The sequence below is a fragment of the Elephas maximus genome, chromosome 15 (assembly GCF_024166365.1).
Source record: "Elephas maximus indicus isolate mEleMax1 chromosome 15, mEleMax1 primary haplotype, whole genome shotgun sequence".
Classification (NCBI taxonomy): domain Eukaryota; kingdom Metazoa; phylum Chordata; class Mammalia; order Proboscidea; family Elephantidae; genus Elephas; species Elephas maximus.
In genome coordinates this window covers 25,679,415-25,704,140 of record NC_064833.1, presented here as the reverse complement: position 1 = coordinate 25,704,140, position 24,726 = coordinate 25,679,415, and the positions used below count along the sequence as shown (strand labels likewise).

Sequence of the window (24,726 nt, the reverse complement as noted above, 5' to 3'; positions counted from 1 at the left end):
ATAATATGTATACTAGGAGCAGGATGTATCAATATATATTTGCTGAATGAATTAAAATGAGGTCAGACCTGGTGGCTAAAAACCTAACGAGTCACCACAGAGGAGAGTCATGGCCTTTTGTCCAGTTTCCAGACCTAAACCAGTTTTCAGACCCAGAGCCCCTTAAGGGGAGATTGGTTTCTCTTGAAGAACTCTGAAGCATTGCTGCATGTATATACTGTAAATCTTCCTCAAAGCCTATGGCAGACGGACCTGTGAGTTCCTAAATCAGCTGTTTGCAGCTGCTCTTCCAGATGTAATATCTTTGCTGGGACAAATCAATACTGCCCCTGTCATATGATATGCAGCTAGTGACTGGAAAATAGAAATACTCAGACCTTCTGGGTATTTTAGGTACTGGTTCTGAATTTTTGCTAATTGCTAAAAAAAAAAAAAAATTGCTAGGGACCCAAAATGCCACTGGTATACCAGTCAAAGAGGGGCTTTATAGTGTTCAGGTCATAAATCGAGTCTCAGCCCAAGTTTGAATCACAGTGGACTGAGTAGGTCCATGAACGCACCCTATGCTTTTTCCCCAGTTTCAGAATGTATAATTGTTAAAGACATACTTGGAAACTAATTGCATCCCAATATTGATTGGCTGTTTCTATTTATGGACAAAGGGTCATTAGGGTAGGAATGGCCAGGTGGAAGCCACTGGAACATCTCCCCACCAAAAAAACCGATTGTGGTCAAGTCGATTCTGATGCATAACAACCCTATAGAACAGAGTAGAACTGCCACACAGTTTCCATGGAGCGGCTGGTGGATTCAAACTGCCAACCTTTTTGATTACCAGCCATAGCTCTTAACCACTGCACCACCAGGGCTCTCCCGACCAGGGTAGTAAACCCAAAACAATAGCACATTATTAGAGGAATCGCAGAGATTACTACCATCATCACATACTTGAATGATGAAGAAGTGTTGATTCTTATTACATATCCACTGAATCCATCTGTTTGGCCTCTGCAGAAGGTGGATGGATCTTGAAGAGTGGCTGAATTATTTTGAAGTTAATCAAGGGATGACTCGTTTGGAGCAGCTCTTCCAGATGTTACATCTTTGCTGGAACAAATCAACACAGCCCCTGCCGTATGATATGCAGCTACTGACTAATTTGCTAGGACTAGCAGAGCAGTTTGCTTTTGCATGGCAGTATTAACAGCATACCTTCAGTCTTGCTTCATGCTCATGTCAACTCACCTACTCTCAGAAGTAATAGAATCTACAGAGATCTTGGATCTTCTTGACATTACACACAACATCACATATTGGTCCACTATATCGATGATATTACGCAAACTGGATCTGATGAGTAGGAAGTAGCAAGTACTACAGATGCCTTAGTAAGGCATACATGAACCAAAGAGTGGGAGATAAACCTTATGAAAAGTCGGGGAACCATCACCTCCGTCAGTCTCTGGAGGTTCAGAGGTCTGGAGCATGTCAAAATAACCTCTGAGAGGCAAAAGACATGTTGCTGCACCACAATCTCCTACCACTCAAAGCACAAAATTTGATGGGCCATTTTGAGTTTTGGAGGCAACACATGCCACATTTTAGTTTGATACTCTGACCCAATTACTAAGTAAGCCATAAAGCTGACCATTTTGAGTGGAGATTAGAGCAAAAGAAGGCTCTGTAGCAAGCCCAGGCTGCAGCTGGAAGCTTTTTTTTTTTTTTTTTTTTGGACCAGCAGATCCAATGATACCTGAAGTGTGGGTAGCAATATGGAGCCTCTGGCAAATACAATTAAAAAAAAAAAAATCATGGCACAAGTCTCTGAAGTTCTGGAGAAAATGCATATCCTCTTCTTAAGATAATGATTAACTTTGAAAAATAGTAACGAGATCACTCCTGGAGGTTCATCCTTCAGCCAAAGAGTGAACAGACCCATGGAACAAAACAAGACTAAAGGGGTGCACCCACCCGCCCTGGGGCACGGATTGGAAGGAAGGAGGGAACAGAGAAGCTGGTAATAGGGAACCTAGGGTTGAGAAGAGAGTGTTGACATGTCATGGGGTTGTGAACCAATGTCATAGAATAATTGGTGTACTAGGAATCGACTCGAGGGCAGTGGGGTTTTGGGAATTGATGAGAAACTAGTTTGTTCTATAAACCTTCATCTAAAGTATAATAAAACACACACACACACAAATAAAAATATATGTTCCCCAAGTGTTCCTAATGTGCTGGCAGGGTTGAGAACCTCTGGTGTAGAAAAGAACCTGGGGTTGGGAATCAGGCAAAACCCACTGCCATCAAGTCAATTCCAACTCATAGCAACTGTATAGGACAGAGTAGAACTGCCTCATAAGGTTTCCAGGGCTGTAATTCTTTACGGAAGCAGATGGTCACATCTTTCTCCAACGGCTGGCGGGTTCCAACCACTCACCTTTCAGTTAGCAGCAGAGCACTTTAACCACTGCACCACGAGGGCTCCTTGGAATAAGTCAAACCCAAGTCCAAGTTACCACCTTGGGCTCTTCTCAGCCTCGGTTTTCTTATAGATAAAATAGGGTTGATACAAAGATTATAAATAAGATAGAAACTGCCAAAAAAAAAAAAAGCCCAAACCCATTGCTGTTGATAAGCTGATTCCAACTCATGATGTAGAACTGAGCTCTGCAGGGTTTTCTTGGCTGTAATCTTTACAGAACTAGATCGCCAGGCTTTCTTCCACAGCATTGCTGGGTGGGTTTGAACTGCCAACCTTTTAATTTTTAGTTGAGCACAAACCATTTGCATAACCCAGGGACCTACTGGCACCCAGTACAGGTTTTTGGGGTTACAATGGAATACTGTGTGTCTTCAGTTTGACTCATTGGGGTCTGTGGGTATCTTGGATGGTCTATCAGGTGCAGCATGAGGAAGTGAGGCTCACACAGGAAGGTCAGAAAACAAATAGATTTAATACTCACAGATTGCAGAGAGGAAACTACGGCATGCCTCGATGCAGGACCACACAGGGACCTGGGGATAAGGCAACACCAAGCTGGAACTGTAGGAGAGGGCTTATGTATGGCCAGCAGGGTGGGGTTACCTAGGATTCACAGGCTTAAGTCTTATTGACCAGTTTGAAAGTTTCTAGTGCTTTAGCACGGGAAAAGAGAGAAGTTTTAATCACAGGCACCCACGTGGGGTGCGGCCATGAGGGGCAAGCAGTAACTATGGCGGCTGAGAGACTGCGTTACAAGATACTGAAGAGTTCTTATCATGGGAAACTATATGGAGCATGGCCAGGAGGGTTAGTTAAAGCCTATAACTGTTGAGAGATAGGGTGAAAAGACAGGAACAACCATGTCAGAAACTGGGTGAAAGGGCAACTAGGAGGAATAAGGGATGCCAAGGTGGAAAATTATATAAGCCACAAATTGGCTTTATGACATCATGCATCCATAAAAATCCTATTTTGTAAGGCTAGTTAATGATCTAAGAAAATAAATGTTAGTTCTCTTACCCCCTTGCTCTCTCTCCTTCCCTCATATCCCCCCTACCATCAACTTTTGCAGACACAGGCTTGGGCCTATTGTCCTTCTTAAGGACAACATCGTGATCCTGAGCAGCGTTTCTCATCTGTTGGGTACAAATTTGTCTCTAATGAATGCTTTCAAAAAATCAAACACGAATCTTTAGAGAAGATGCCTGGGCTTCTGAACATTCAAAAGCTCCCAATGATTCTAATGTGAAGTCAGCATTGAAAACCACTTACCTGGAACAGTGGATGTCAAACTTTGGCGCACATAAGAATTGTTTAGAGATTTTATTTACACTCAGGTTCCTGGGTTTTACCCTCAGAGTCTGATTCAGTAGAGGGCCCATGAATTTGCATTTTCAGCAAGCTCCCAGCTCTAAGAACCAGCAGCATCAGCATTACCTGGGAGCTTGTTAGAAATGCAAATTCCTGGGTCCTACCCAGCACTGTCCTATAGGGTCGCTATGAGTCGGAATCCACTCGACGGCAGTGGGTTTGGTTTGTTTTTTTTTTTTTTACCCAGCACTAGGAAACTCTGGTGGCCTAATGGTTAAGTGCTATGGCTGCTAGCCAAGAGGTCGGCAGTTCAAATCCACCAGGCGCTCCTTGGAAACTCTATGGGGCAGTTCTACTCTGCCCTATAGGGTCTCTATGAGTCGGAATTGGCTCCGGTTCAGCGGGACCTGGGACTACAGAGTCAGAATCTCTGGGGGTGGGATCCAGGAGCCTGTGGTTTAACAAGCTCTTCAGGTGATTCTTCTGCACCCTGAAGTTTCAGAACCATGGGCCTAGATTAGGGCATAGTAACAAAGCAAGAAAGAAGGCAGCCCCAGGAACCTGAGCCCATCATTATGATTCTGACTGGCGGGAGGAGTGATCAGAGTCTGAGACCAGCCTCTCAGACAAACCACCAAAACCAAGTGTCAGGGAGGGGTGGTTCCTCCAGGGAAAACCCAGCTACCATTTCCAAAACAAGAGAAACGAATGCGAGGCAAAAGCATAGGTATCTCTTATAAATACTTGGGCTACAGGGTTGTTTTCTGAGGATGAAATAAGATAACGCATGAAAAAAATGTTTTTCAATGTCTGGCATATAGTAAGTAATTAGTTGATTGCATGAATTATCTTTATTAAAGTAGTGCAGCGGATTGAATGGAGGCCTTCCAAAATATATGCTTACAGCCTGATCTCTGGTACCTTACTTGGAAAAAGGGCCTTTGCAAATGTAAAGAATTCTGAGTTGAGGAAATTACCCTGATCATCCAGGTGGGCCCCATTTCCACAGACAGTGTGGTTATAAGAGACACAGAAAGGAGAAGATGATGTGTCTACGGAGACGGGAGGTGACATGAGATGGAGCAGACAGAGATGCAGCCCCCAGCGAAGTAATGCCAACAGCCACCAGAAGCTGGAAGAGGCAAGGAATGGGTCCTTCCCTACCCCACACCTCTGGGGGGATTGCGGCCCTGCCAATACCTTACTTTTGGGCTTCTGGCACCTGAACTGTGAGAGAATAAACTTCTGTTGTTTTAAGCCATAAAGTTGGTGGTAATTTGTTATGGCAGCCCCGGAAACTAATACAGAGAAAAAAGTGTTTTTTTTTTTTTAAATTCAGTGATGCATATTTCATTAGCATTTGAAAAGTGGTTCTTTCAGATATTTTCCCACAATTATAACGGAAAAAGAACCCTGTGGTGCAGTGGTTAAGACCTATAGCTGCTAGCCAAAAGGTCAGCAGTTCAGATCTACCAGCTGCTCCCTGGAAACCCTATGGGGCAGTTCTACACTGTGCTATAGGGTCCCTAAGTGACTCGACGGCACCTGACAACAACAACAACATAATGGAAAAACACTTTCTGTATAAATAGAAGTACTGTCTCTAGATCTCTAGACTTGATTCACTGGCTTCAACAAATATTCAATTAAGGGACTAAAACTAATGCAATTCAAAACCACTGTTAAAATGCACCTATTAAGATGGTTATATTAAAAACAAAACAGTCTCAAGGATGTGGAACAATTAGAACTCTCACACATTGCTGGTAGAAATGAAAAATGGTTCAGCTATTTTGAGAAAAGTGTTTGGCAGCTTCTTATAAGGTTAAACATTTACTTTCCATACCAGTTCCAATTGAGCCTACTCTGACTCATGGTGACCCCATGTGTGTTAGAGTAGAACAGCACTCCACAGGATTTTCAATGACTGATTTTTTCTGAGGTGGATAAGGTGCCTCTGAGTGTGACGTACCTTTCAGTTAGCAGCCAAGCATGTTAACTATTTGGATCTCCCAGGGGCTCCATCCCACAAAATCCATTGCCATCGGTTGCTATGAGGGACTCCATAAGACCCAGCAATCGCGCTCCCAGGTATTTACCCAAGAGAAATACAGAGAGACAGACAGATACACGGACAGAAATCTGTATGTGAGTGTTTATAGCAGTTTTATTCATAATTACCCAGAACTGTAGACAACCTAAACCCAAACCCAGTGCCGTCGAGTTGATTCCGACTCATAATGACCCTATAGGACAGAGTAGAGCTGCCCCATAGGGTTTCCAAGGAGCAGCTGGTGAATTTGAACTGCTGACCTTTTGGTTGGCAGCTGAACACTTAAGCACTGTGCCACCAGGGCTCCTGTAAACAACCTAAGCACAGAGTAATGGATAAATAGTGCGTTTTGTCCATACAATGAGATACTACACAGCAACAAAAAGAAATGAATTACTGATACATGCAGCAACACAAATGAATCTTGAAAACATCATGATAAGTGAAAGAAAGTAGAATGGAATGAAAAGACTAAGAAGTATATGATTTCGTTTATATGACATTCTGTAAAAAAGACAAAACTATAGAAAGAGATCAGTGGTTGATAGATGGAAATATTCTTCCACTTGATTTTGGTGGTGGTAACAGATCTGCATACATGGTCAAAATTCATAGAACTGTACATTTAAAAAAGAATAAATTTTACTATATATAAATTATATCTCAATAAACCTGACCTAAAAAAATTCTGCTTTTTTGATTTTTTACCAGAAGAAGTTAACTCAGTTCTGATAAAACTCAGGAGAAAAAAGTGATTATGGTTTCAATTGGTGTCTGAAACTTTTTTTTCTTAACTAAGGAAATAGTGAAACCAGTTATTTCTATGATCGAAGATTCATTTATAGCATGGAATTAAATCTAGCTTCAAAGAATTAATTACTTTTACATTTTGCGTTGTAGTCCAATCTCAGCAATCAAGCAATCTGAAAGAGATAAACCTATTTGGGAAAATGCCTGTCTCTCAGCATTATCTAACACTGACTCAGACAGGTTATAGGTCATGGGAACCGAAAGGCTGAAAGAAATTGTTTTTGTAATGCAAAATGACATATCTTGGAGACATGGAAATAATATGAGAAAATTCTGAGAAGGTAATTGTCCTGTTTTGGGAAAAGATTAATAATAACTCTTCCACACATTCAAGATGTGGCCGTTTGCTTTCACTATCACCTAGGCTCACTGCATATGAAAACCAAAGATGTCCTGAAGGAGGACTGAAGATACCATGGTGATGAGGAACTAGAACCACATGGAAGGAGATAAGGGCTGAAAGATGGAGCTGAGGAGGTGGAATAGGCATAGGAAAAATATAATTCCCAAGGAGGGACTTGCCTTCAAAAGGCTTAGGGCTAGTACTAGAGGGAAAATACATACTGACAAATAAAGCAAGTAAGTGTGACATGTCCTTAATGAACATCTATGCAAGGTAAATGGGGTCATAAAAGTGGACAGATATGTTAAGTTCCTCCTTGGGGTGTCCTGGAAGCCACAATGGCTTCATAGAAGACAGGATTCTAAAACTGATACAAGAAAAAGAGAAGAGAGGGTATTCCATGCCACTGGAGAAGTTGAGCAAGTCACTAAAGTATGAAGGCTCCAGATTGGACAGTTGTGTGGGGCTAGAGCTTGGGGAGCAAATTGGGCATGGCTGCAGATGAGGCTGGTACATTTGAGGAGGTAGGCAGGGGTCAGCTCTGTGATACCTTGTAGATCTTCACCTCTACTCAATCCTGTAGGCAATGGAGAGTTATTGTGAAAATAATACAATGATATTTGCCTTTTGAATAAATCACACTCCTAACTATAAAGAGTATGAAAGGAAGTGTGGAGTAAATGGTAGAGGTGGACACTGGGGATGTATAGCCCATTTAGGAGACTATTGCAATTGTCCAGATGAGAGACAACAGTGGCCTAAAATGAGAGACAGTAGCCATGGGGATGGAAAGGGTAACATTATATCTTCCTCAGAATAAAGTTCTAAGAAAGATGGAGAACTTTGGATAAGGTTCAAATTCTTTAACACAACTTAAAAGCTGTACCATTAGCTAGCTCCAGCTCATTTCTGTGCATCCCAACTGTCTCCTCGTTCCCACACTCTTGCATCCTGCCCATCTCTAGTTTCACTCTCCGTGACTCCAGGTCTTTACACATTCTAATCCCACTCCATGGAAAACCATGAACATTCTTCCATCAATCCTTTTTTTTTTTTTTTTAAGGCATCGATTATATGTCCCAAATTTCCACAATACCTGGAGTTGAAAAAAATCCAATGTTATAAAATATAGGATCACATTATTGCAAAGTTAAAGAAGTGACCAGAGAAAGGGGCTCCAAAAAACCCATTGCCGTTATTGATTCCAACTCGTAGTGACCCTATAGGAAAAATCAGAACTGCTCCATAGGGTTTCCAAGGCTGTAAATCTTTATGGAAGGAGACTGCACATCTTTCTCCCGTAGAGTGGCTGGTGGGTTTGACCTGCCGACCTTTCAATTAGCAACCAAGCAGTTTAACCACTGCACCACCAGGGCTCCTAGAGAGCGGCTAGTTGGCTGCAAATCAGGGCACTGCTGCTATTTAGTGTTGCCTGATGGCATTTGTCTGCTCTGTCTCAGTGTTTCTCAGGACAATTATTTACTTTATCATCTAAACTAGTACACTTTTGCCTGAGACAAATGCTAAACTAGACAAATTCTTTAGGGTGATAGGCGCAAACCAGGATGGACCCCCAAAACTGGAGCAATTATGGTCACACTAGTTCCGGATCATGTGTCTGACTGGGACTTCCAGGAATCTCCTGGTTAGATGATGCTTACTGCTTTTGGTTGAATCCTGAAGCACAGAACTAGGGTCATAAGAATCAGTCCTCACCTACTTGCTGCCTGAGATGATCTGGTTCTACTTCCTGACCCTCTCTTTACTTCATCTTCCCTTCCATTCTTCCATGACCACTCAGAAGATGTGAAGATTAGCCTGATCCTTTTCAGAGGATGATAGCCATTTGCCTTATATTAATATCTTCAGCATCAGACTTGTGTTTTACTGTATTATGTTGATAAAGAAAAATATAGGCAGGCCAACATGGCGCTATAGGCAGAAGCACCAGGCTGTCCCTCCACAGCAAAGACCCGAAAAACTAAGTAAAACAGAGACAAGCATCAATCCTAAGTGTCAAATGAAGAGAGAAAGAACTCAACCAAGCACTGAATGGAATAAGAAACTGACAGAGAACAGAGAGTGAGGAGAGGTACGGAGCAGAGGTCTCCTATAAGCTAACACGGCACGGATTCACCATCTTGGATCCTTGTTGGAGATCTGTGAACAGGGAGTGTGGGAATGTAGCTTCATGGAGCTCCCAGCAGGAGACAGAGGACCTGGTAACCAGCAACACATGCCTTCCCACCCCCCACCCTTCTTCCCTCTGCTCATCCTCAGCTGTTTCCTGCAGGCCAAGGTCACTCAGCCTGGGAGGCATCAGCTTTGTCCTGCTTGGATTAGCTTTGCCCACACCAGCTGGCTCCTTCAGTGCCATTTCTTTGTTGCTGGTGTTGCTTTTTCCATGTTTTTTTGGTTTCTTCCCTCTCCTTCACCTCCTTCCCTTCCTGTCTCTCAAACACCTGGCTCTATGTGCCATCTCTGACTCTTCTTGGCAGGCTGTGAAGTGTCACCACTTCCCTGGTCCTTGCCTCCACACTGGTGGGATCCCTGGGGCCATTTTTGGTTTTTTATTTTGTTTTGTTTTTCTTCATTGCTCTGCTTCCTGTCTTTCTCTACTTTCCTTCTTTTCCTGTCTCCTAAATACCTGGTTCTGTGTGCCATCTCCATCCCTTCTAGATGGGCTGTGCCCTGAGGATTGGGAACCATTGCCCCTGTTGCTGGTGGGATCCCTAGGGGCATTTTAAAAGAATTTTTTTTTCTCTTTTTATTTTTTCCTTTTTGTTTTTATTTATCTCTCATTTTCTCGTCTCTCCATTTAAATGACAGGCTCCCTCAGTACTTTTTTTTTTTGGCTCCTGTTTCTCTCTCCTCTTTCTCTTTTTTCCCATACCTCCACACATCAAAACCTCCCCCTCTCTCCTGCCTATATGCACCATATGCTGAACACTGCACCCCTGAGTAGCACAGGCATGGCCTACCAGAACCTGCCCTGCACTGACCACTCCCCCACCCCCAGCCTGGCCTTGCTCTGTCAGCCCCAGTACATGCCACAAGCAACCCATCCCAGCACCCCTCTTCAGCTAGACCTGCTCTGCTGCACCCTAGCTGAGCAACTGCCCGGCCCATCAGACAAAGTGGTGAGAATTATTGTGCCCATAGACAAGCAAAAAACAAAGAACATACAGCCCAGCTGCTCAAACATAACCAAATAAAACAAAAATCAGGATGAAACAAACAAATCTACAATCAGAAAGTGAATAATTACTGAATGTCCCAAAGACAGCAGACAATTTCAAAACATACGAAAAAAAAAAAGGACAGGATGTTTCCAATAAGCATCCAAAATAAAACACCAGATGACCTACCAGTAGAAGAAAAGTCACTGGAACCACCTGATAGGGAATTCAAATCTTTAATATTCAGAGCTATCCAAGAGTTGAAGCAAAAAGCAGACAAAAATGAGGAAAATCATGGAAAATGATGTGGGATACAATTGAAAGCAAAAATTTGCAAGTGATCAGAGTTCTAGAATGGAGGGAGAAAACGGAAAACACAGAGAGGATCATTGAAGAATTGCTGACAGAAAACTTCCCTAATATCATGACAGAAGAAAAGCTGACCATCCAAGAAACTCAATTAACCCCATGTAGGATAGACCCCAAGAGAAAATCACCAAGGCATATCATAATGGCGCTCATTAAAACCAAAAACAAAGAAAGAACCCTGGGAGCAACACAAGAAAAACATAAAGTCACATACAGCGGGGAAACAATCAGACTAAACTTTGATTACTAGGCAGAAACCATGCAGGCAAGAGAGCAATGGAATGACATACATAAAACCTTGAAAGAAAAAAATTGCCAACAAAGAGTAATACATCCTGCAAAACTCTGTTCATATATGATGGTGAAATTAGGACATTTCCAGATAAACAGAAATTAAGGGGATACGTAAAAACAAAACCAAGCTTATAAGAATTATTCAAGGAAGTCCTTCAGTTTGAGAACAAATAACATCAGATGAGAATCTGAATCTAGAATGCAAGATTGCACCAGCCAGTTACCAACCTAGGAAATAAACTCTCAAGGATTATTCAAAACTAAAAGATTTACAACAAGGAAGCAGAAGGGTTAATCTGTAAATGACAACAATGTCACAACAATAAAAGAGGGAATAAGTGGTGTAGATAGAGAACTTTCTAATGGAGAAGAAGGCAAGGCAATACCAAGTAATAATAGACTAGTTCAAACCTAGGAAGATATAGGTAAATTTCAAGGTAACCACAAAGAAAGTTGACGAACCTACTCATCAAAATAAAGAAGAAACACATAAAGTCTCAGTAACAACAAAATCTACAAAGACAAAAGAAACGAAAAAAAAAAAAAAAAAGCCACAAGCAAAAGGAATTCAGCACAGGAGTGTAAGGGGAACAAAGAAAATGTCAGCACCACCAAAATGACAGCAATAAACTCACACCTATCAATAATTACACTGAATGTAAATGGTCTAAATGTACCTATAAAGAGACAGAGTGTGAGAGAATGGATTAAAAAAAAGAAGAAGAAGAAAAAGGATCCATCAATATGCTGTCTACAACAGACATGTCTGAGAAACAAAGATGTGAATTTATTAAAAAATCAAAGGATGGAAAAAATATATCAAGCAAACAGCTACCAAAAAAGAGCAGGTGTGGCAACACTAATCTGAGACAAATTAGGCTTTAAAACAAAATCCACTATAAAAGACAAAGAAGGGCACTATATAGCAATTAAAGGGAAGATCCATCGTGAAGAAGTAACTGTAATAAACATCTATGCACTCAATGACAGGGCTCCGAAATACATAAAACAAACTCTAACAGCACTGAAAAGAGAAATTGACAGTTCCACAATAATAGTAGGAGACTCCAACACACCACTCTGTAGGTTACAAGTCCAAATTCAGTGCATCCGCTCCTGGGGAAGGCTTTCTCTCAGAGAGAGAACATCTAGAAAGAAACTGAACAAAGATACTGTCATGGATTGAATTATGTCCCCCCAAAAATGTGTGTATCAACTTGGTTAGGCCATGTTTCCCAGTTTGTGTGGTTGTCCTCCATTTTGTGATTGTAATTTTATTTTGAGAGGACTAGGGTGGGATTGTAATACCACCCTTACTCAGGTCACCTCCCTGATCCAAGGTAAATGGTGTTTCCCTGTGAGATAATACAAAGTTTTTCTCTGACCACAACGTCATCAAAGTAGAAATTAACAACAGGAAAAGCAAGGAAAAAAAAAATTATTAAAGGAAACTGAATAACAACCTGCTTAAAAACCACTGAGAAATAGAAAAAATCAGAGATGGAATCATAAAATTCCTAGAATCACTCAAAAATGAAAACACATCATACCAAAACCTTTGGGATACAGCAAAGGCAGCTCTCACAGGCCAACTTATCACAATAGACGCACACATTGAAAAAGAGGAAAGGGACAAAATCAAAACGTTAGCTACACAGCTCAAAGAAATAAAAAGAGAACAGCAAAAAAAGCCAACAGCCACCAGAAGAAAGAAAATAATAAAGATCAGAGCAGAAATAAATGAAATGGAGAATAGAAAAATAGAATCAACAAAACCAAAAGTTGGTTCTTTAAAAGGATCAACAAAATTGACAAACCACTGAATAAATTAACAAAAGAAAACACGCGAGGACGCAAATAACCCAAGTAAGAAATGAAATGGGGACATTACAACAGACCCAACTGAAATAAAAGGGATCATAACAGAGTATTATGAAAAACTATACTCCAACAAATTTGAAAACCTAGAAGAAATGGACAAATGTCTAGAAGCACACTCTACCCAAACTAACACAAAATAATGTTGAAAATCTGAACAGACCCATAACAAGAGAAGAGTGAAACAGTAAAAAAAAAAAAAAAAAAAAAAAAAACTCTCAACAAGAAAAAGCCCTGGCCCAGATGACTTTACAGGAGAATTCTACCAAACATTCAGAGAAGAGCTTACACCAGAAACTATTTCAGAACATAGAAAAGGAAGCAATAATTCCAAATTCATTCTATGAAGCCAGCATAACTCTGATACCAAAACCAGGTAAAGACACCACAAAAAAAGAAAATTACAAATATGTCTCATAAATATAGATGCAAAAATTCTCAACAAAATTCTAGCCAACAGAATTCAGCATCATATCAAAAAAATAATACACAGTGACCACGTGGGATTCATACAAGTTATGCAGGGTTTAGAAAATCAATCAATCCACCACATAAATAAAAGGAAAGAAAATAATCACACGATCATCTGAATCAATGCAGAAAAGGCTTTGACAACGTCCAACACCCATTGCTGATAAAAACTGTCAATAAAATAGGTATTATTAAAATAGGGAAATTTCTCAACATAATAAATGGCATCTATGCAAAAACAACACCCAACATCATTCTTAATGGAGAGAGGCTGAAAACACTCCCCTTGAGAACAGGAACAAGACAAGGAATGCCCTTTATCACCACTCTTATTGAGCATTGTGCTGAAAGTCCTAGCTAGAGCAGTAAGGCAAAAAAAAAAGAAATAAAGGGCATCCATATTGGTAATGAAAAAGTTAAACTGTTCCTATTTGCAGATGATATGACACTGTACACAGAAAACTCAAAAGACTCTGTGAGAAAACTACTGGAACAATATAGAAAGATTCAGCAGAGTAGCAGGATACAAGATGAACATACAAAAATCAGTTGGATTCCTATACACCAATAAAGAGAACGATGAAAAGGAAATCAAGAAAACATTATCATTTACAACAGCCCCTAAAAAAATAAAATACTTAGGAATAAATCTAATCAGGGATGTAAAAGACCTATACAAAGAAAACTACAAAACACTACTGCAAGAAACCAAGTGATCTACTGAAATGGAAAAACATATCATGTTCATGGATAGGTAGACACAACATTGTGAAAATAACAATTTCACCCAAAGCAATTTACAAATACAATGCAATCTCGATCCAAATACCAACAACATTCTTTAAAGAGATGGAAAAACGAATCATTAACTTCATATGGAAAGGAAAGAAGCCCCAGATAAGTAAAGCACTATTGAAGAAGAATAAAGTAGGAGAACTTGCACAACCTGACCTCAGAACCTGCTATATGGCTACGGTAGTCAAAACAGCCTGGTACTGGTACAATAAGAAATACATTGACCAGCGGGACAGAACTGAGAACCCAGATGTAAATATATCCACCTATGGTATTTTTTATGGTCACCTGATCTTTGGCAGGGGCCCAAATTCCATCAAATGGGGAAAACACAGTATTTTTAACAAATGGTGCTGGCAAAAAAGGATGTCTATCTGCAAAAAAAGAAACAGGACCCATACCTCACAAAAATTAATTCAAAATGAATCAAAGACCTAACTATAAACCCAAAAAGTATAAAGTTCATAGAAGAAAAAATAGGATCAATGCTACAGGCCCTACTACATGGCATTGCAGGATACAAACCATAACCAACAAAACACAAAATCTAGAAGATAAGCTAGATAACTGGAATTTTCTAAAAATTAAACACTTATGCTCATTAAAAGACTTTACCAAAAGAGTAAAAAGAGAACCTACAGACTGGGGAAAAAAAAAATTGCCATTACAAACCAGACAAAGATATAATCTCCAAAATCTACAGGAAAACCCAGCACCTCTACAACAAAAAGACAAGTAATCCAATTAAAAAATGGGCAAAGGAAATGAACAGACACTTCGCCAAAGAAGACATTCAAACAGCTAACAAACACATGAGAAAATACTCACTATCACTAGCCATTAGAGAAATGCAAATCAGAACCACAGTGAGATCCCATCTCACCCTGGCATTACAGGCACAAATCAGAAAATAACAAATGGAGAGGCTGCAGTGAGATCGGAACTTTTATACACTGCTGGTGGGAATGGAAAATGGTACAACCATTTTGGAAAATATGATATGGTGCTTCCTTAAAAAAATAAGAGTCGTCACACAATAGATATATGCACGCCCATGTTCATTGCGGCATTGTTCACAATAGCAAAAAGATGGAAACAACCTATATTCCCATCCACAGATGAATGGATAAACAAACTACGGTACATACGCAAAATGGAGTACTACACAATGATAAAGAACAATGATGAATCTGTGAAGCATCTCACAACACGGATGAATCTGGAGGGCATTATGTTGAGTGAAATAAATCAATCATGAAAGGACAAATATTGTACGAGACCACTACTACAAAAGAAACCCATGAAAAGGTTTACACACAAAAGAAATAATCTTTGATGGTCACGAGGGAGAGGAGGGGTGGGGATGGAAAAACACTAAATAGACAATAGGTAAGTGGTAACTTTGGTGAAGGGTAAGACAGTACACAGTACTGGGGAAGCCAGCACAACTTGTACAAGGCAAGGTCTTGTAAGCTGCATAGACACATCCAAATTCCCTGAGGGACCAAGTTACTGGGCTGAGGGCTGTGGGAACCATGGTCTTGGGGAACATCTAGCCCAACTGGCATAACATAGTTTATAAAGAAAATGTCCTACCTTCTACTTTGGTGAGTGGCGTCTGGGGTCCTAAAAGCTTGTGAGCAACCATCCAAGATACTCCACTGGTCTCACCCCTTTGGGAGCAAGGGAGAATGAAGAAATTAAAGACAAACGTGGAATATTAGTCTAACGGACTAATGGACCACAACTACCATGGCCTCCACCAGAGTGAGTCCACTACAACTAGATGGTGCCTGGCTACCACCACTGACTCCTCTGACAGGGATCACAATAGAGGGTCCCAGACAGAGCTGGAGAAAAGTGTAGAACAAAATTGTAACTCACACACACACAAAAAAAGACCAGACTTACTGGCCTGACAGAAACTGGAGAAATCCCAAGAATATAGCCCCTGGACACTCTTTTAGCATAGTAACGAATTCACTCCTGAGGTTCAACATTCAGGCAAAGATTAGACAGCCTATAAAATGAGACTAAAAGGCCATAACAGCCCAGGGGTGAGGACTAGAAGACAGGGAGGGCAGGAAAGCTGGTAATAGGGAACTCAAGGTTGAGAAGGGAGAGTGCTGATGTGTTGTGAGGTTGGTAACTGTATTAGGCTGGGTTCTCTAGAGAAGAAAAATCAGTAAAGTATATAAATATATATGGAGAGAGATTTATATCAAAGAAACAGCTCATGTGATTGTAGAGGCTGAAACGTTCCAAGTCCTTGGATTAGGACAGAGGCTTCTCCTGATTCACGTAGCCAGGGGCTGGGGAACCCAAGATAGGCAGGTCAGAGAGCAGAGCGCCCACTCACAGGCTATGAAGATCGACGAATCCCAAGATCGGCAGATAAGCTGATAGCTGAGTTCCTTAGAACTGGTGGTCAGACAAACAGGAGGCAGCTGCAGGATCCAGAGTGAGCAAAAAGCCAGAACGTCTGCTTATATTCAAATGCAGTCCACACTCCCAAGGAAACTTCCTTTCAAATGATTGGCTACTCACAGCAGATTCCATCATGGGGGTGATTCCATATAAACACCGAGAATCATGCCCCAGCCAAGTTGACACACAACCTTAACCATCACAGCAATCAATGTCATAAAACAATATGTGTACTGTTTAATGAGAAGCTAGTTTGTTCTGTAAACCTTCGTCTAAAGTACAAAATGAAAAAAAAGGTGATCCAACGGAACGTGGAAATTATAGAACAATATATTAATATCACATGCAAGCAAAATTTCACTGAAGATCATTCAGAAACGGCTGCAGCAGTATATCGACAGGGAACTGCCAGAAATTCCGGCCGGTTTCAGAAGAGGACGTGGAACCAGAGATATTGCTGATGTCAAATGGATCCTGGCTGAAAGCAGAGAACACCAGAAGGATGTTTACCTGTGTTTTATTGACTATGCAAAGGCATTCGACTGTGTGGATCATAACAAACTATGGATAACATTGCGAAGAATGGGAATTCCAGAACAGTTAATTGTGCTTATAAGGAGCCTGTACATAGATCAAGAAGCAGTTGTTTGGACAGAACAAGACGAAATTGATTGGTTTAAAGTCAGGAAAGGTGTGAGTCAGGGTTGTGTCTTTCACCATACCTATTCAATCCGTATGCTGAGCAGATAATCCGAGAAACTGAACTATATGAAGAACTGGGCAGCAGGATTGGAGGAAGACTGATTAACGACCTGCGTTATGCAGATGACACAACCTTGCTTTCTGAAAATGAAGAAGACTTGAAGCACTTACTAATGAAGATCAAAGACCACAGCCTTCAGTATGGATTGCACCTCAACATAAAGAAAACAAAAATCCTCACAACTGGACCAATAAGCAACATCATGATTAACGGAGAAAAGATTGAAATTGTCAAGGATTTCTTTTTACTTGGATCCACAATCAACAGCCATGGAAGCAGCAGTCAAGAAATCAAAAGACGCATTACATTAGGTAAATCTGCTGTAAAAGACCTCTTTAAAGTGTTGAAGAGCAAAAATGTCACCCTGAAGACTAAGGTGCAGCTGACCCAAGCCATGGTATTTTCAATCGCACCATAGGCACATGAAAGCTGGACAATGAATAAGGAAGACTGAAGAAGAATTGACACCTTCAAATTGTGGTGTTGGTGAAGAATATTGAATATACCGTGGACTGCCAAAAGAACAAACAAATCTGTCTTAGAAGAAGTACAACCAGAATGCTCCTTAGAAGCAAGGATGGCAAGACTGCGTCTTACATACTTTGGACATGTTGTCAGGAGGGATCAGTCCCTGGAGAAGGACATCATGCTTGGCAGAGTACAGGGTCAGCGGAAAAGAGGAAGACCCTCAACGAGGTGGATTGACACAGTGGCTGCAACAATGAGCTCAAGCATAGCAACGACTGTAAGGATGTCTCAGGACCGGGCAGTGTTTCGCTCTGTTGTGCATGGGGTTGCTATGAGTCAGAACCGACTCAACGGCACTTAACAACAACAACAACAAAGTACAAAAAAGAAAAATACAGGCAAAAACTTGTAAATCGTGGCAAAAATAAACCATCTCGATAATATACATGTCTCTATCTTGAGGCATCCTATGTATGTCTTCTTTGTTCTTAGGTGCCATTAAGTTGGTTCCAACTCATAGCGATCCTATGTACAACAGAATGAAACACTGCCGTGTCCTGCGCCACCCTCACAAACATAGATATATTTAAGCCCATTCTTGCAGCCGCTGTGGAAATCCATGTTGTTGAGGGTCTTCCTCATTTTTGCTGACCCTGTGCTTTAACGGGAAACCCTGGTGGTGTAGTGGTTAAGTGCTATGGCTGCTAACCAAGGGATCGGCAGTTCAAATCTGCCAGACGCTCCTTGAAAACTCTATGGGGCAGTTCTACTCTGTCCTATAGGGTCGCTATGAGTCAGAATCGACTCGACGGCACTGGGTTTTCGGTGCTTTACCGAGCATGATGACCTTCTTCAGGGACTGGTCCCTTCTGATAATATGCTCCAAGTTCTTCGGACACAATCTTGCCATCCTGGCTTCTAAGGAGCATTCTGGTCATACTTCTTCTAAGACAGATTTGTTCGTTCTACTGGCAGTATATTCAATATTCTTCACCAACACCATAAGTCAAACACGTTCATTCTTCTCTATTTGTGTCAATCTCTCCTACTAGACCATAAGCACCTTGAGAGTCAGGGACAGTCTTTCTTACCTTAATGTCATTATTTCTTATCACATTGCTTGGACTGTGTCAAGCATTTATTTGCTCAATCAAATTCAAGTCTAACATCAAGTTAATGATTTGTACTATTAACTTCATCAACAGTTAAACTGAGCAATTACTTCAATGGAGAACTTATCCACACTTATTTGTAACCTCAATATGGATTCAGTAGTAGACCATAATGCACTGTTTGATCATGAGCACTATGAAGAAGATATAAATACAGCAGGATGAGGGCAATTGTGGTGGTGGTCAGGATAGGCTGCTCTGAGAAGATGACATTCAAGCAGAGATTTGAAGGAGGTGAGGGAGCAATCCTTTGAATCTCTATGGCAAGAGTGTTCTAGGCAGAGGGAGCAGCCAGTGCAAAGGCTCTGGTGGGAGGTTGTCTGGCTTGGCCAAGGAACTGCAAGGAGGTCAGAGACTTAATGAGAGAGAAAAAGAGAGGGAGAAGGAGAGATAGGAGAGGGGGAAAAATGACTCTAGCTGGAAGGAGAGGTCATAGGATGGAGTAGTGGTTTAGGGAAGGGAGGAAAAACTTTTTAGGTCATTGTGAGGGCTCTGGATTTTGCTCAGCATGAACTGGAAAGCCTTTGGAGGCAGAACAGAAAGTGATAACAAGATCTGACATAGGTGTTAACAAGTATCACTCTGGCTGCTGTGTTGAGAATGGACTCTAGTGGGGCAAAAGTGGAGGCAGGGAGACCAGTTAGGAGACTATTGCAGTTATTAGCTGGAGAGCTAGAGGCCAAGGCTGGTGGCGGTGGATGTGGTTGTATGGATGTATGTTGAAGGTAGAACCATCAAGACTGATCAGGTATGGGGAGAAAGAAAAAGAGTTAAAGATGACTCCAAGGCTTTTGGCCCAAGCAATTGGGAAGATAGGGTTACCATCAGCCAAAATGGGAAAAGCCGCATGTGGAGCACGTTTTGAGGGGAAAGACCAGGATTTCCAAAGTATTCCAAGTCATGCCCATGTAGACAATCAGCTTATTGTCCCACAACTGAAGAGGGACAGGACAATTGAGTTCTTGTAAATAACTATAAGAGTAATGATTCTCATAAGAAAATTGCATTATATATTCTGAAAATAGTTATTTAGAGCCTAAATCAAAACTTTTAAATTATTTAAATTAATGGGAAGTTCTAAATATTGCCCTTCACATTTGTCAGAAACATTTTTTGTTTGTTTTTTGCAAATTTTCCTTTAGTATGCAAATAATTTAGGCACTAGAGAACAAAAGGTTTTAGAAAATCTGTAAAAATCTTTCTGAACTCTTTAGATAGGCAGAGATGACTCTTAGGGGATGAGTCTAAGTAAACATTTATCTCATTATGTAAATTAGGTACATGCCCAAGGGTCATTATCATACTTAAGGTGGAGAGTAGTAAATGTTCCCAGCTTTGAATCACTTTCTAACATTTTCATCCTTTTTACACTTTGGCAAATTCCTATAGCCTTAAGGGATTATTTGATTGTACAAAACTGAAACCACTTCAAACTGACTTAAACAAAGAGTGGATTCTACTGGAAGGACACAAGAATATCTCCCAAAGTCCAAGAGAAGGGAGAAACGCTGGGCTTCATGAAGAACAGGAATTGGAAATCCAGACCCAAGGTAGTACTTTTTCTAGCTCTGTGTATTTCTCTCTATGATATCGAGGTCTCTTTTCTCTGCATTGTCTCTTTGCTTCGTTGCTTTTCCTTCTCAATGGGCAGTTTCCTCCGCCCTCCCCTTTCCCACAATGGTGCCAGGGAATTTGTATCATTTTGCTAAACCATGGCTGACTGCTCATCAGTCCATTCTCCCTAGAATCCAGTTCAAATTTTGGAAGAAGAAATCTGATGGGCCCAGGCTCTGAAATTTTTTGCCCTTTGTCCAACCAACTGTGTCTAGAGAAGAAAATGGTCATATTCACTCATAAACAAATATTTATTGAGTGCTTACCATGTGCCACATATTCTTCTAGGTGTTATGGATACAACAGGTAGCAAATAAACCCTCCATTCCCAATGGAACTTAAAATCTACTGGTGTTGTATAAATGTATCTGCACTCCACCCTGCTGAGTATGAAAGAGGTTGGAATTAGAAAAGGGTGAGCAGGCATCCTAAAAGAAATATTGCCTTTTGAAGTCTGCCAAAATTAGAAATGTCACGTTTTATGGTCAAGGCCATACTCTGGTTCTTTTGATTGCAATGACATCAAAATTACAGTAAGGGATTCTGTCTTTCTTTACTCACTATCAAAATCCAGGCAACGCACTGCTTTCATTTCTTTTCCAGAAGGTGTAACTCTTCAATCATTCACCCAGTCCTGGACCAATGCTGAGATAGCATTCTTTGTGATGGGGGTGAATATCGACAGGGTTTACTACAGTCTACTTCTAAACCTCTGTTGAGCCAACCAAGTGGCTGTTCCAGTAAATAATAATAAAAATAATGTCTAACCTTTGTTAGGATTTGCAATGTTGCTCTGCAATGTTTTAAGCCTTTTATGTATATTATCTCATTTAATCCTTACAACTCTGTGAAGAAGGCCCCCATTTTACAGATAAGGAAATTTAATAGAGCGTTTAAGTGACTTGTTCAAGGTCTTTGAACCTACAGTCTATGAAATTATCACTAAATTACATTATTGCAAAGGCACTTGCAGTAATGGTGTTGGTAGAGGGTATTAGCTACTTTTATTTCCCTGGGATAGAAAATATAGATACATGGAAACAGTCTGACACAACTTTTATCAGCCTTACTTGGGATGCAAGCTCTTATTTATAGAAATTGTCCCCAAGTGGTATATACTGTTAATGCGCTTGGTTGCTAAACGATAGCTTAGAAGTTGAGTCCACCTAGAGGTGCCTCGGAAGAAAGACCTAATGATCTACTTATGAAAAAATTAGGCATTGAAAACCCTATGGAGCACATGTGGGGTCTCCATGAGTTGGAATCTACTGGACGGCAACTGGTACTGGTATATTTCAAATGAATAAGCAAGTGAGATTTCTAACCAAGCGGAGGGTTTGCAGGAGTTGCACGTTCTTCTCCCTCAGTGTACAGCTTATCTGAAGCAACTTTCAGAGCACTTGCTTCACTGTCTTGCCCAAACTCATTCAACAAGTGAAATCAGGATTTGAACCTAGAGCCTGCTGTCTTAATCATTGTCACGCTGTCTCAAAGGCACTTGTAGGAAAAGTAGGGAATTCTGAGGGTCCACACAGGAGTTGTGGCGTGCTAATTCCATCTGCTTTCTGGAAGAAGAAAAAATTTTGACATTGTCATATTGGGTTATTGTTGTTGGGTCTAGGTCGCCTTAAAATGGATTTTCCTAAGGGTCTGTGCAAAAATCCTTCAAGTACAAACTTTATAAAACTTCTTTGACCACCCATCCCTGAAGCAGAGTTAATTATTCCCTCTGTGTCCTGCCCATGTCCTTTGTGTGTATTTCCATTAAATTCTGCAGTTATCTTATTCTGATACTCTTATTTTTGAGTTTATGATCTATTAGCTCTTTGAGGTGAGAGAATTTTCTCTCTTCTATTCACTGCTGAATCTTGACTGCCTAAGCAATATCTGTAGCACATAGTAGACACGCAATAAATGTTTGTCAAAGAAAAGCTGGAAAGGAGGAAAGAGAGACGTATCAGTATTTGACTGATAGTCATCTTCTGTGGATATTTTGGAATCCTTTTCAATTGTTTTTGTTGTTGTTAGTTCCTGTCGAGTTGGCTCTGACTCATGCTGACCCCAAGTATGTCAGAGTAGAACTGTTCCATAGGGTTTTCAAGGCCGTGACCTTTCGGAAGCGGACTGCCAGGCCTGTCTTCTGAGGTGCATCTGGGTGGGTTTGAATCCCCAAACTTTTCAGCTAGTAGTTAAACGCTTAACTGTTTGTGCCCCCCAGAGATCTTTTTCAATCGTTAGTTTTCCTTTTTCTAGTACCAGAACTCTCCAAAATGTCTGGAGCTCTTTCGTGTCATCAAAGAAGGGATCTAATGCCTTTGTGGTGTTCTTTTATGGCACTCTACTGTGTCCGAAACCCATTTTTCTGAGAGTTTCTTGATCATGTGGCAAAAATCTCTCTCTCTCTCTTTCTCTCAGTATCCACAATAACCATCTGTTAAAAGCATATGCATCTTATCTTGTTCTAGCTACCGTTTACGAAGCCGTCAAATTGAATTTCAGTTCAGGTTAGTCTGCCATTTGGTTTGCCCACAAAATGTCTAGTTAGCAGGAGAGTAGTTTATTCAGTGAATCATAAATTTACTAATTGAATTTACTTTCAAAGAAATTAACCTTGCTATAAATGAAGCTGCCTGCTTTAGGAGCACAACATTATCTTAGTCATAATCTGAGCTTGGTTGAAAGCAGAATAGGCTAGGCTTAGGGTGATGGGGACCTGGAGCAGGAGCAATCCACAGGTTAAGAGCTGGTGAATAATGGAAGTTACATTAGTCAGGACACTGACAGTTAGCTGCAAGCGATGGAAACTGGCTTTAAAATGTAATTTATTGGTTCACATTACTGAAAAGGCCAGGAACAGAAAAGTGCAGCTTCAGTTTCAACTGGATCCAGGTGCTCAATTTCATTTAGAACATTCTCTTTCCTACTGTAGCTCTCAGTTCAGTTCTGCTTTTTCTCTGTTCTGATTTTACTCTTTGTAGGTATTCTTCATCAAGGGGTGAGGTGCCTCCAGAAGCTGCATTTAGAAGACCCAGCAGAAAAGAGATCATCTTTCTCTTACTGACTTCAGCAAATGTCCCAGGAGTGTGCACATCCCTGAAACAAGTAAGGTGGCCAAGGGCGTGTGATTGATGCTCTGAGCCACATGCCCAACTCTGGATCTGGGAGTAGAGTTAACTCCACCTGAACCACATGAACAGAGAATGGGGAAGACGTGTTTCCTCATAGAAAACTGTGGCACTGTTACCAGAAGACGAGAATGCAAGCTGCCAAGTAATGAACAAATGGCCACAGCTGATATCTGTGTATGTTAAGTGTATGTTAGGTGAGTTAAATTTTTACTTGGATTATTTCATGTTCTTATTTTCTTATTCTCATCACAGCGTGTATAAATTATAGTGTAACTTACTGTCAGCTGTATGATCAATTGGTCTTTTGCTATCATCCATCATATGAAGACCAGACCTACCACCCAAATTAAGAATTTTGTGACATGCTTACCTGCTGCCGCTCAACCATTTCATCTCATTTGTCTAGCCTGAAATGGCTGTGATTTCGATGAGTACCATGGCATATGCATTTGCTTTTGTAGGGTGACATTCTAGGGAAAACTCTTGCAAATTCACTTTCTCCCCAAGCTACTTTAGAAAGCAGATAACAAAGAACATTAAACTTTTATCTATTAAAATTCAAAAAGAAAACAAAAATCAGGAAAGCCAAAAAGCCCCCCAAAACTCCATGACGGTCTTGATTTTTAGAAATTATTATGTAATGTGGGCATTTTAGGAATGTCTGAGTGGCAAAACTAGATGCTGTTTGAGGTTTAGTTCTAACATCCTGTGAAACTATTATGTGCATTATAGATAGGATGGCTGCAATTACACAGTGTACATCCTAAGACTGATTTTTTTTTTTTTTAAACTGTGATTAGATGCCACAAAGTAGGTGGCAATGCCTTAAAGGTATGTGTGCTGTAAGGCCTAAGGGCCTATTCCATCCTTGTCAAGGGGAGTGCTAACCTTTTTCCTTTCATACAACATGTAAGACTGATTTGTAAAAAAGTAACTTGAATTTAAACATACAAATACTCTGTACCTCACACAGTACCTGGTACATAATAGATAATATTTGTTGGAATAAACCTGTTAAGCCAACCCCGTTGCTGCTGATATCAACTTGATATCAACTCTGCAATCCTATAGGACAGAGTGGAACTGCCCCACAGGGTTTCCAAAAAGCAGCTGGTGGATTTGAACTGCCCACCTTTTGGTTAGCAGCCTGCGCTCTTAACCACTGCACC

General features: G+C 40.7%; 1 non-coding gene across 1 annotated transcript; it reads right to left on the bottom strand.

Moving 5' to 3' along the window:
- Positions 1–24,341: 24,341 nt before the first annotated feature.
- On the bottom strand, positions 24,342–24,466 carry LOC126059122 (U6atac minor spliceosomal RNA). Its single transcript, XR_007513381.1, has one exon. It is a non-coding gene; the product is annotated as a U6atac minor spliceosomal RNA (small nuclear RNA).
- Between the last annotated feature and the right edge of the window lie 260 nt (positions 24,467–24,726).